General features: G+C 42.7%; 1 protein-coding gene and 1 long non-coding RNA gene across 2 annotated transcripts in view; one reads left to right on the plus strand and one right to left on the minus strand.

The window, feature by feature from the left end:
* FGFRL1 (fibroblast growth factor receptor like 1) overlaps nt 1-12,994 on the plus strand; it is a 166,984-nt gene that overhangs the window by 66,753 nt on the left and 87,237 nt on the right. The window lies entirely within an intron of this gene.
* LOC120509334 lies at nt 9,213-11,611 on the minus strand. The gene is made up of 3 exons (XR_005629233.1): nt 11,462-11,611; nt 11,028-11,178; nt 9,213-10,102 (listed from the first exon to the last, which is right to left on the minus strand). It is a non-coding gene; the product is annotated as an uncharacterized LOC120509334 (long non-coding RNA).

Raw genomic sequence — 12,994 nt, forward strand, 5'->3', positions numbered from 1 at the left:
AGTTTGTGTTTGACCTTGGCAGTCACAGTTACTAGCAGAGCTCCCTGCTCTGACTTTCACTTCTGTTTCTGCAGGACCAAAACCTGTGGGGTCCTTCTGAATATTTCCCTCCTCACCCAATATTGCTGAAAATGAGCCTGAAGTGCTGACAGACAGCAGCACTCTCAGTGTGTAGGAATCCAACATAAACAGACTTGCTGGTTGTGTTCTTGGACATGTTAAACGAGGTCCCTGCTTTGATCTTCCTTGCACTATCCTAAAGCCCAGCAAGCAAAGGCTAAGTAAACAGACCTTTGATTTCAGGGCTGTTTGGAGCAGAGGTCTTGTAAAACTTTTATCAATGGCAGAGCTGAGCTACTGAAGGTCCCTCTTGGACTGTAGGTGCTGCAAGAGTAGCAGTGTGGTTTTATTGACCCTAACATCTCCCTGCTTCCCATAATGACAAACATCTGGGAATATGAGCCAGCTTCCTGTTGATTGTAATGTGCCAGTTTCTCTAGGAGAGACACCTGCTTATAATCTCCTGTATGGTGAATGGAGCATAAGCTATTTCAGATCCTACAGCTATTGGATCCCACAGCCAGTGCAGCCTTTTGTTAATGCATGTCATAAAGATGCTTAAAAAAAAAACTCACATGGGACACATCCGTGGGAAACGCTCACGTTACTAATCCTGTTTGTTCAATACTCCTTGGTCAAACCCCACAAAAGCCAGTACTCTGGCTTGAATGTTACAACAAATTGGATTTTATTTATTTCCTGTTTTCAGAGCATTTAGTGATTCCCCACAATCACAAAGGTCATAAAATTTCTTTTGTGTTTAAATAAACAGGAAGTTCTCCTTCAGGATCATGCCCTCCAAAAACAGACAGTAAAAAACAAGCATCTAATATCACAAGATTTAAAAATTAAAATTGTGAGTTCTGTCAAACTCCCCTCAATGGATGAAACACAGGAGTTGGATTGGCCTCTGCTTTATTCTAATTTAGTATTTGTCTTCTGGTGAACTACATGAAGGAAGCTTTGTTTCCCTTATATCCACCATAGGAAAGTGATGTAGGAGAGTGAGATCTTGCCAAGGTATTTTATTTTTCAGAAGCATTACCAAATTTTCATTGTTTTCAACACTAAAAACCACTGTATAATAATGGAGACCAGGCTGTTCCCAGTGGGCCAAAGCTTTGAACTCTCATGGTGGAGCCATTTCAGGCAAAGCTTGACTGAGCTCAGGATCAAAACGAAGTGTTTTGCTCAGGCCTACCAATGATTACTGCTTCATATCAGGAGAAATGCTAAATGACAAAATAATTGGCCAAAAATAATGGACCAGTTGTTCCACGCCCATAGCGCTCCTGCTGTACCTTCTGGAAGTAAAGCAGAGTTTGTTGGTGGAGTAAATTGTGAGTCAGAGTGCATCTAGACCTTCTTGTCTTCTGCCCTCACACTTTTACAGTTTGGCCTTAAATGACGACCTTTCTTACACTGCCTGTTCCGCCTTAGTCATGAACTGGTCCTTTACTGTCAGTAAACAATGCAGCACTGTTCTCCCTTCGGAAGTGAATTTTGTCTTTTGTTAAATAGTCACATCCACTATTAGATAAGAAGTGTTTTTAACAGCCCTCTGTTTGTTGCTATTTGATGGCAGTTCTTTGATCCCCAGAGGGGTTTGCAGCGCTGTTTGTGATATACAGCAAATCGATTTTACACATTTCCGTCTTTTATCGATGAGTCTTCCAATGGGGTTTCACCATAATCAGATTGGAGAATACCATGGCACAGACATTGGGAAGGGGTTGGAATTTACATGCAATAAAGATTAGGGGATTAGCAGTTGATTAGGAATGTGCTGATTTCCCCAGCCTCAGGTACAGCAAGGGATCCTGCATGTCTGCTGTTCTCTGACCTTGGGCTTTGACCTCTTGACTCCTTGCTCAGAAATGCCAGCGAGCAGCACGGAGTGATTCCTGACGTGGCTTCCCTCAAGAACAAGTTCAAGTCACTTCAACAGTAAAACCTATTTCTGTGAGCGGGGAAGCCCAGAAACGCTTCTGCAAGTGGCCAAGCTGCTTGGATGTGCATCAGCTGTGGCAGCACTTGAGTGTGCAGGCAGGAATTCCTGCTGACAGCTGATGCGCCGTGCGTGTGCCGGTACCCGCACGCGCGCGATGGGATGCACTCAAGACAATATTTCCCCGTGCACAGCTTTTCCTAGATAGCGCCTGTGCTCTCAAGGTTTCTCCCCCTTCCACTTGCAGGAGGGTAGCTGGGACTGCACATTACCAGACACTGAGGTAATAGGATTGCGTATTAATTGATATTCCAGTGGCTCTATCTACCTGCTGGATACGACGTTACATTCCAGTGCACAGCCCGCCAATGGAATGGCCTCACTTGAAATCACGGAGCAGTTGGTGTCAGCAAAACTCCTGTGTGCCTCTGTAGCTGCTGAAGTTTGGGCAGCTCAAATAAAGCAACAGGCTGTGCTAAGAACAGCGGGTTGGTAGTTTGCTTATGTATCAAATAATAATTAGCACCGTCTTGCTGCTGATGCAGATGTACAAGGATAAAAGGCAGGCAATGTGGGATGTTCAGCAAAGAAGAAGTATTTCCAAATCCATAGTTTGGGGAATCTAAATGGGTTTTTATTTTAAATATTTGTTTTCAGTAGTTCAATTTTGGCAGACTATACCCAGTGCTGGGTGCTGGTTTGCTAATACCATTCATCCTGACACATGCCATGCTGGTGTGCAATAGAGGTGTAGGAGGAATACCTTCCTCCCGGTGATGTGAGGCAGCTTTTGAGCAGCAAGGAGTGCATCAAACCTTTGGACATACCAGATTAAATGAAAATCTGATTTTATCTGATTTTAGAAGCTCAGCAGTCCCAGGACTGTACAGCACAGCCTCTGGCAGTCCTAGGTGGTGCAATTGGACATAGTAAGTCAGACAGAACAACAAGTCTTCACTTTCTCCTAGTAGTAAAACAAATAAAGCCAGGTAGAGAGTGCACTAACCCTGTTGGGAGCAAACCAGAGGAGGGGCAGAGGAAATGGGTCCATGAAGCTCTCCCAAATGCAGGCAGGCTGCAGAAAGCTGCACTTGCCTCTATCCCAGTGAGTGTATTGTGTTTTTACATCAGGTACTGTGTGCTTCAGTGTCTGAAGAGCAGGAACCAGATGGGAATGCTACAAGAATTCAGTGATAGTTTCCCTATGCAGGAGACTTGGTGTCTGTTGAGTTTAAATGTAGGTTTTCAATGAATCAGTCTTGGGAAAACTTTATTTTAAAGTGCATTCAAGTATTTTCCCCTCCTGGAAGTGATGTACAGGTGTGCATAAGCTAGATTGTAGAATGGCACAACATTCTACAATGGAACAAATCTTTCAAGTGAAATATTTGGTGCTGAGGAGGTGATGTTCACACTAAAGGCACTTTGGGAGTTTATTCTGGATCAGCTCCAACCTGGTCATGTAGGTTGAGTGCTCGTTAATGGAAATGCCAGAGGACAGCTTCTGCTTTTGTTTTCCCTGGGTAACAGGTTTTTTTTTGTTTTCCAGGTAGCAGTTGCTGAATGTCTGCATTAGCAGCTGGTGGGGTTTGGGAAGATTTGATCTATAAAGCAAAACATTTGGTTTTGAGGAGGTGGCACCTCCATTTCAGAGGAGTGTTTCACTTCAGAATAGCTTTAGTCTGATTCTGAGAACTAAATGTCCCTTGCAGCTCAATTTCACACAAAAGCAACTTAGTCCATGTGCACCAAAACAGCTTCATGATGTGAAGCAAAGTATAATTGGTGGTGAAAATCAAAAAACTAATTTTAAAGTATGTCTCTGGTCCAGATTAAGACACTGATGTAGGCATATGTAAGGTAGACCTTTATGATGAGACTTTAATTCAGAGAGAAAGAGCCAGCTCCACACCTACCATGGAGGATTTGGTAGGGCAACAGTGAATTATTTCAGGCAAGATTTTAAAATGCTGATGTCTTAAAGGTGTGTTGCATTTTTCTTTTGGAGCAAGATTTGTTTTTTTACTTTTAATTTTTCTTCCAGAGCAAGACAAGTTATATATATAAATATACACATATACAGACATAAGTATATATATATCTATGTATGTCTGTATAAATATATATGTGTGTGTGTATACATAGATACATATTTTTGTTGTTGTTGTTCATTACTGTCCAAAATCAATTCTGTTTTCAGAGTTTAGGAACACAACAACCAATTAAAATATTACCATTGCTTAATCAACACACTTTTAAAATCACAACTTTTTGCTTGCATGTGTTTTACTTTGATTGGCCAAAATTATTAAACAAAATATTTCTCAAGCTGAAAGAGGAAGAAAACCAGGCAAAACTCTTTGAAAGAGAAAACCAGGTAAAGTCTTGTGTCTTGACAAAAATATGATTTTCTCATAGGAAAACAGTTCTGCCAAAGGCTCCATACCAAGCCTGCTATGCAGCCATTCAGCTGGAAATGCTTTCTGTTCTAGAGAAGCCTCTGAAAATATCTCCAGTTCTTAAATACCACAATGTTTATCTCTTTGTGGTCACCATCAAACAGTTGTTACCACGCTTTTGTGGTGACCAAACATAGAAGCCCCCAGAGACGAGGGCAGAGGAAAGGGAGGGCTGGGAGCAGCCTTGCCATGCAGGGCACTGCCACTGATTTCCCAACAGCAGAAGGCTTAGGGATATTTTGGCAGTCTCATGATCAAGAGTGAATGTTCAAGATGGTTTTCTTCTGAGTCCCTAGTGCACTAATCACACCTTTTCCATCCTGGGTATTGGGAAAGGCCAGTAGGAACCAGCAGTGGATGGAAGAGTTAAAAGTCTTCTCCACTTTTACACCTTAGAGTGAATTCTGGTTAAAAAGGTTTTTAAGAATATTTTGAGGAAAATCAATTCCTTGGATACAAGTGAAAAGGGCTCCTGTGTCAGTCTATGGCTGCTGTGGAGTAGCAGGAAGGCAAACCAGCTATTTAAAGGTCTGTGTTTGCATCGTTCTGTGTATGGCACAGAGTCAGCCATCGTGGTTTCTGTTTTCCTGCAGACATAAACAATGACACTTACCATTTCCTGCTTGCACAATGCTCACACAAGAGCCTGTCCATAAGGGAAACGTCTAATTACTTATTAAGCCCTGCACAGTGCTCAGATGGGTTAAATATTGACTACCAAGGTTCAAGGGGAGCCTGTGTCACCAGACATGAACTTGGGCATCCTATTTTCTAGGAGCTGTTCAGATCAAATGGATAGGTGACAAAATGCTGCCTGCAGGGAGGGGGGACAAAGAAAGGGAAAACAATCAGAAATTTTGTCTCAGAAATAAACACCTACCTTTGGAGCCTGGGGATTTGAAATGTAGTTGCTATTGGTGGCTCGAAGGGGAGTTTTGTTTCAAAAAAAAAAGTGAATTAAACTGAGTCTTGTGGAGTGTTTGGTTTGTTTTACTGAAAGTTACAAAGATGTGGGCGATTTGGCTGGAAAATCCACTAGGCTTGAAAAGCAGGATTTGCATAGCTGGGAAGCAGTTGGAAGGGCATAGTACAATGGTATTTATGTTAAAATTTGGGTAGATCCAACCCAGAAGGTAATTCAGGGCTGCCTGATTGGATTGTTTCCCAGAGATTATGGGAAGCAAACAAATGTCTTGTGTTGGCAGGAATGGTCCCTCTGTGACCTGTGGTGGAGATGGTGGAGGTTTGGGTTAGGTTTGGAGAGAGCAGGTTGGGGCTATGGAATTTCAGTTGGGTTCTGGATCCTCCCTCAAGCCAGAGGATTTCTAGCTTTCTTCCAGAATTATGCTTGTCCTTCCTGGAAATATCAGGCTAAAAAAAAAAACAAAACAAACCAACAACAACAACAAAAAAAAACCCTTCTAATTCTAAAAAACTTGAAGCCATGTTTTAAGGCCATTTCTTTTGAAAAAATGCCCAACAAATTAGGAATGACATTTTTTAGATGGACTTGCCTTCTTGAATGGGAATGGAAGAGATGGATTGTGAGGGTGTGTGTGCCAACACACCTCTGTTGAACTTATCTCTTCTCTAAAAAAAGTATTCTGATTATCCATTAAGCTGCATACCTGAACTGCACCGTCAGTATAATTTTAGCATTTGAGTAGAAATATTAGTCCTCTCCTTTGGCCCACAGTAATCCCACTGGCAGCACTTGAGAAACAATAAATAATATCATTTCTTCCACGCTAGAAACTTTCCAGCATATGAAGTCTGTTTCTTCAAAGGTAATTTGAAGTAATCCTAACTCTCCTTTGCGTGTGCTACCTTGAAACCTGAGGGATAAAGTTACTATTTTTTGCTGCTGAAAAAATGTTCAGCAACAATTGAAATTGAATGTCACCCATGCACATTTAATTTAATAAGATGGTAATTTCATGTTAAATAAATACCAACTGATTATTGAAAACATATGCTCAAAGGATTTAGAAACTATGTAAGAGATACGTATCTCATCTACTGTTGTTGAACTAATAAATCTAAGCAATAATCAAGTGCCAATTGTTTAACATACAATAACTGTTTTATTAAATGTCAGTGAAATGTGTATGCAGGACACTTAATTAAATGGAACATGTTCCCAGATATTCTAGTTTTCTTAGTTTTGGAACATCTAGAGTAGGAAATTTACTGGCAGCCTTCGCACAAGGGGCTAGTTATTACTCATGTAAAAATATGGCAGGTACTTTCTGTGCTATCAATAAATATCCATTTCATCAGCAAAGCAACTCCTACCACAGAGGAAGGGAAGAAAGAGAAGATATGGCACTTCACTTGCTGTGAAATGGATCTGCAGAGCTGTTTTCTCCATCAGGTTGTTGGGCTGAGCCATGCACCCCAAGCCTGGAGCTTGCTTCTGCAAGCAGTCCATGATTTCCAAATCTAAGCCTGACCAGCCATCAAGGTTGGTCAGCAAATACTTGTGGTGTTTTTGTGTTCCTCGCTCAGAGTCTTTGTTCTACGGAGATGCTGTTGGTTTTTTCTTTAATCTTGTGATTGTTTTTGATAAGCATTGTTTTTGTCTGTGGGCGCCTATGTTTTCAAGCCAAGAAGGACCCATTAGCTCATCTAATCTGATCTCCTCATGTCACATACCAGAGCATTTGGACCAGTTACCCCCACGCTGACCCCTACTTTGCTTGGCTAACACATACCTTTTGGAAATGCAAACTGTTTTGTTTTGAAAATATGAAAAGACGTTGGATTCACCAGTCCTTTGAACTGCTTATTCCATTAGTTAATGGGATACATGGGCAACACATTCGTCCTTTTATCTCTCTCAAAAAGCATTTTTATCAGTTCTGCTCTCCATGTAATGGCTTCCAACTGTGCAGCGAGCCAAGAGTTCCTCTCTTTCAGGAACACCTACTCCTCTTGATTGAAACTGTTCCCAACACTCCTCTGTAAAGCCTTCCCTGTGGGATTTGCTCCTTGGTAGAGTTTGTCCTACCAGATCCAGGCCTCTGTCCATTCATCCATCATTACAGCCTGAATGCCAATACAAATAATGGTATTAATGATATGCAGAGAGTGTGATTACATAATCTTCATGCTGGTCTTGCAGAGAGGGTTAAACTATTATAGAAGAGGTTAAACTCTGGTTGTAAGCAGGAATTGCCCAGCCCAGCTTTGCAGCATCAGGTACTCCAAGATAGGCAACTCTGGATGTGTGTTTCAAACATGGCTTTTAGGTGGCCCTTTCCAGCTGCATGTGTACATTTTGAAGCATAGGAAAGGTGAAGAAAATCCACTTTGCTGCGAACCACTCTGTCAGTAAAGACTTTGGAAGCTCAGGTTTTACAGTGATGAGCATGGTGAAGGCCAAATGTTGCCTCAAGTTTTGGTGTAAGAGATTGTTTACACCAAATGAGCAGTTTGGTTGGTAATCTCTGTCCAATTCCTTCATCTCACTGTTGTAGTGAAACATTTCTGTGCTTAGCTCTATTTTCCTCATAGGACATACACTGTCTGTGGTATTCCAGGCCCTCATGCTAATTCCAAGTGTTGATGGGTTGTTTGGGTGCTTCATTGTAAATGACTTTGCTAATTTGCTAACACAGAACTTCAAAAGAAGTCTTATCTACATAGAAAGTGAATGTGTTTGGTATTAAATAATAAAATATACATAACCCATGGGGCTCTTAAAACTTATTTAACTTCTTTATAAACTTTACAATACAGTATGTGGATATTATAAATTACTTTCTATTCCAAGAAACTGTCCGGGCTTGTTGACCTTCCTTGGAATTTCCTCTTTGTAATTATGTTTAATGTGTTAATAAAGTTCACTTTGAACTGTGTGATGGCAAATGGTCTCATAGGACATGGGTCAGTGCTGGTGCGTTCACCATATGTGAAGCTTGATATTAGTGTGCAGTTTAGTTGTAGGAATAGCAAGGATAAGCCCAAACAATTGCAGAAGCAGTATCTCCTCCCCAGGTTAGCAGTAAAAAGGGGTTCATGGAAAGTTAGGAATGTGAAGTGGGAAATAATTTAGCTTTCACTGCTAGGTGTTACTAAATTATAGTGCTAGGTTTGAGTCACTATCAAAACATCATATATTTAGAGGGTTTTCACACAGAGTTGTAAATCATGTTTACTACATGTATGAGTTGAATGAGTGCATGAACTTTGCAGTGCAGCCCAGGAAAATATAATTACATGTGTGTGTGTTTTTGTCTGTGAGAAATGTGGACAGGAAGCTCCAGGCTATTCCACTCTTGCGTCTTAAATACACTTCTAGAAGTTGTTTTTGCTGCTTCCTGGAAATAGCTATTTGCTAAAGCATAGAGGCTTTCTTGGGTTTTACATAACTCCTTTTGCCAAGAAATGGCAACTACTATCCCTTCCCAAGGCACTGGGGAGGAGAGCAGGAATGCTAGTAAAGCAGTGTCAGCAGCAGAGCAGCAAGTGGGGCTTTTCTGTGGTGTAGGATAGTGGATATAAATTGAAAATTGCCCAGCTGTTCAGTAAGACAGGTGTAGGGTCTGTCTTTTATATAATGGAACAGAATGGGGATTCCAGTTGCTTGTATTCGTAAATGAGGCAAATAAATCTGCACACTTGTCTGCATGTATATGAGCAGAAATATTTAAAACAAATGAGGTGATCATGGCATTTCCTTGTTAATGTTTGACTGAGTTTATATGATCTTGAACAGAAAACTTGGCATCTGGCTGAGCTTGTTGGTTTCTTTCTGGTCGTGTTTATATGTATTTGCAGATGGGGGAACTACAAGCAAGAAAATAACTTGGTGGAAAATGTACTTTCTGGATTGCTTAAATTATATTTTAAGCCTGATTGCACCCTGGCTCTTGGAACTCCAGGCATGATCCCTGCTAGTAACTAAAATTATTTGAATGTTATGGGGCAAAGTTATATTTAGTTTGTATTTGGAGAAAGAATAACAACGAAGCACGGGGGCAGGCAGCTGCATTCTCATCACTTCTTCCCGAGTCACATCCACAGATGTCAAATCCCACCCTTCTCCCTCAGCCAGAGTAGTAAGAAATTATTCTCTTACATTGTTGAGCTGAGGACAAGGAGGACTTAAGAAAACCTGACCCCACTGGGCTTGTGTCGAGGCGGGGCTTAACTTTCTGATCTCCTTCTGTTCAGACAGGCTGTAGAACCAGCTGCTCCCTCTCCACTGTGATGGGGTTTAAAAACAGTGCCCTGTGGCCATAGAGAGCTGTCCTTGCCTGGTGGAAAACTGCAGGAGTTCCCTTTCCCTTCCTGACCACAAAAATGCCTGAAAATCTTGGATGGAATATCTAGCTGGGGCCTTGTTTTCATGCCCTTCTCCCATACCCCATGAGAAAGTGCTACAAGAAGTAATTGCTGTGTTCGGGAGCATCACAGAGTGGAGATTTTTGGCACTTAAGAAAGGCTGATGTTTCCAAGAATCACTGCCTGATGGCTAAGAAATGAGGGGGAGCAGAGTGTAGGGACTCCTCCAGGATTTACACTCAGGACCAGAAGGCACTTGCTCTCTGCTGCTCCACCTTGAGAGGATCCACTCTGCAGCTTTGGCCCGTGAGTGCAGGCACCTGGCAGTTGACAGGATTCATTCCCCCTAGCCAGAGAGATGGTACATATTAGCATTAATGTTGCATTAATAAATACATGAAGTCACTATTTTAACAGTCTGGTTTAATGAAATGCTTTCAGGTTTCAGAACTATCCCTTATGCTGTTGCTCTCCAGTTCTTGGGGTGTTGCCTTGCCCACAAACGAGGCAAGAGCAGTGCTAGAATGAGCAGACACAGGGTATTGCACTCAAATTAGAGCATTTCTGCTCACACACAACACAAAGCTGGAGTCCAGGACGGCACAGATCGTGACACTGGCTGCTTGAGCAGTAATTTCATCTGCCTTTTAACGCTGCCTTAGAGCACGGGACAGACACTGGCAGCAGTGAGGGATGGGAGGTCAGTCAGAGCCAGGCTTCAGCCTGTTTTTACCTCCCTGGCAGCTGTAGGTGAAGCAGCAGGTGCTTTCCTGGGATTTTGCCTCGCTAAGCAGCTGTAGATATGTATCCAGCCTGCAGGGCCCGTGTCCTGGGCTCTGCTCCCACAGTGCTGCTCTCAGCTGTGAGCACACACGTGCCCAGCCCTGCAGGGCCAGACACCAGGGACACTCCCAGATCAGTGCCTTGGGAGGGCTAACTGGGCACTCTGCCCTCCTGGAACCCCCTGGCATATTACGGGCCAGTTCTGGAAGGTGGGGAGCTCCTGTCGGTAGCTGCATGCAGGAAATTGGCAGGCTCAGCATGTTTTTACTACATCTTTTTACTCTGTTCATGCAGCAGGAGATGGAACTGCTATAGAGAAACCTTGGGCATTAATTTCCAAGAGAACCTGAGCAGTGCTGAGCAGTCTAATATCTGGATTCAGAGGGGGGAGATGTTTTTGCCTAGACAGTGTGTGAGGCAGCTCTGTGTCAGTAGCACCCGCTGCTCAGAGGACATTGGAGAAGGGCCTTTTTTCAAAACAAACTTACCCCTCTCTGCTGCCTCCCCTGATGCCTCTGATGGTGCAGAGTGGTGAGGTGTGCCAAAGTGTGTCTTGACTGGAAAAGCATTCATCTGTCACTGTTGCAGTCCCAAGGCAGGGCTCTACAGATATGTAGTGAAATAAGACCCAATGAATGCCTGTACATGAGAAAGAGAGATAGACATACGTGATGATATCAATATTTTATTCTTGCTGTAGCCCAGCTTCAGGAGGTCCAGCTTGCCAGGGCGTCTGAAGCCTCTGGCGTATGTGAAGGTGCTGAATTATATTGTGTTCTTTGTAAACACAGTAGTAAATTACGATATTGTAATAATTATCATAGTGCTTGATATTTACATCAGAACACTGATTCCAGAGAGTACTGCTTGAGCAGAATGTTATTAATGCAAAGATGATAGGTAATAAAATGGAAATACTTACAGCAGAAACAAGGCCTTGTCATCTTTGTCCTAGAGCTGTACGCTACTGAGAAGTGCATGCTGTATCTGGCAAAATTCACAGCAGGAAAAAAGAGTGAGGGGAGGGTTTTATTCCTGTTCCTGAGAAAGCTGCTGGAGGAGCTAATGAAGAGCTGCAGTAATGTTTTTAGGCAGAATGGCTCTAAGAAACACACCCTTTTCTAAATGTCATAAAGGTCTGCGGATAGATCCTGTGACAGGGACTGATCCAACAATTCCTCAGAATGAAAGGTCAGTCAAAGGAAAATGGCATTTAGGAGGACCAAGCTTACCACTGACCCAAACATGTGACAGGTCCAGAGGCAACTCTGGTGCCATCAGGAGCCCCGCTTGTGCAGGCTGCCCCAGAGAAGCACATGACGTGACTGGGAAACTATCTGATTCCTCCAGGTCTCAAAATTCATCAGGAGTCACCATGAATGTCGGAAGGAAAGGGATTTTGAAGGAGCCTACAGCAGGCTTCCAAGCGGGGAGGAGAGTGCTCCTCTCCCCACTGTCCCTGCTTGCCCTGCACCAAACATTTTTTTCCCCCCAGTACTAATTATAGATCTGTTTTTGTCATTTGAATATGCATGAAGGAGTGTCCTGGCTTACAGGCAGGTTGCAGTGAAACTACTCTTAAAGTTTGACTTGGTTTGATAGGGCTCTGAGTCAGAAAGAACCTCTCCAAGGGCCAACCCAGAATTTCAACAAGGCTGTGGACTTGTCTGGGCATTTCTGCTCCTTTGCACTGAGTGAGGGCTCCATGTAGGGAAACGTAGCAGAATGTGGGGGCAGATTCTCACCCAATGTTTGTGAATTCTGCCTTATCAAAGTCAACCTACATAGCCCCTCTTCGTGGGTGGATTTTCACTTTAAAATATTCAGCAATGCAATTTGTGTCAGACCAGCATTCAAAAGGTCTTAGGGTTATCTTTCCATCCATGGAGATGGTTGGAAATCTCACAGGTGAAGATCCTAAGGGTGGCTTGGAATTTTTAGAAACACCTGGGCAGGCAGGATTTCTCATGGTGTTTTGCCAGTTCCCTTGGAGCATTGGAGGATACCATCACCTCCAAGATCTCCCACAGGTGACTGCAGAAGATGTGAAGGTGTGGTGTTATCTTTGCCTTCTTTGTTATTTTTGTTATCTCTGACTTTTTCAGAATAAGTGCTCTCAAGGTCCTTACTTTGGGTCATTAGGAGTTCATCAGAATCTGAGTGTGTCTAAGACCATTGATTTAACCAGCCTCTTAGTTAAACTCTTTTAATCAATTTCAAGCTAGATCACCACTCTGTTCTCAGCTTGAGCAGCATTTCTTTTCACCAGCAAAGCTGCAGAATTCATGGGTGCAATTCAGCATGAGTAACTGCAACAGCAGCTCTGGAGTCATTCAGGAGCTGGACTGTATGTGCTGCCTCAGTCATGCTGAGGAAAAATCAAGCAGACTTTGGAATAATACGAATTAGTCACGAGGAAGTGCAAATATGAGCTCTGTAGTTTATCCCCTGTGGG

The sequence above is a fragment of the Passer montanus genome, unplaced genomic scaffold, assembly GCF_014805655.1.
Source record: "Passer montanus isolate IOZ18808 unplaced genomic scaffold, ASM1480565v1 scaffold51, whole genome shotgun sequence".
NCBI classification, from domain to species: Eukaryota; Metazoa; Chordata; class Aves; order Passeriformes; family Passeridae; genus Passer; species Passer montanus.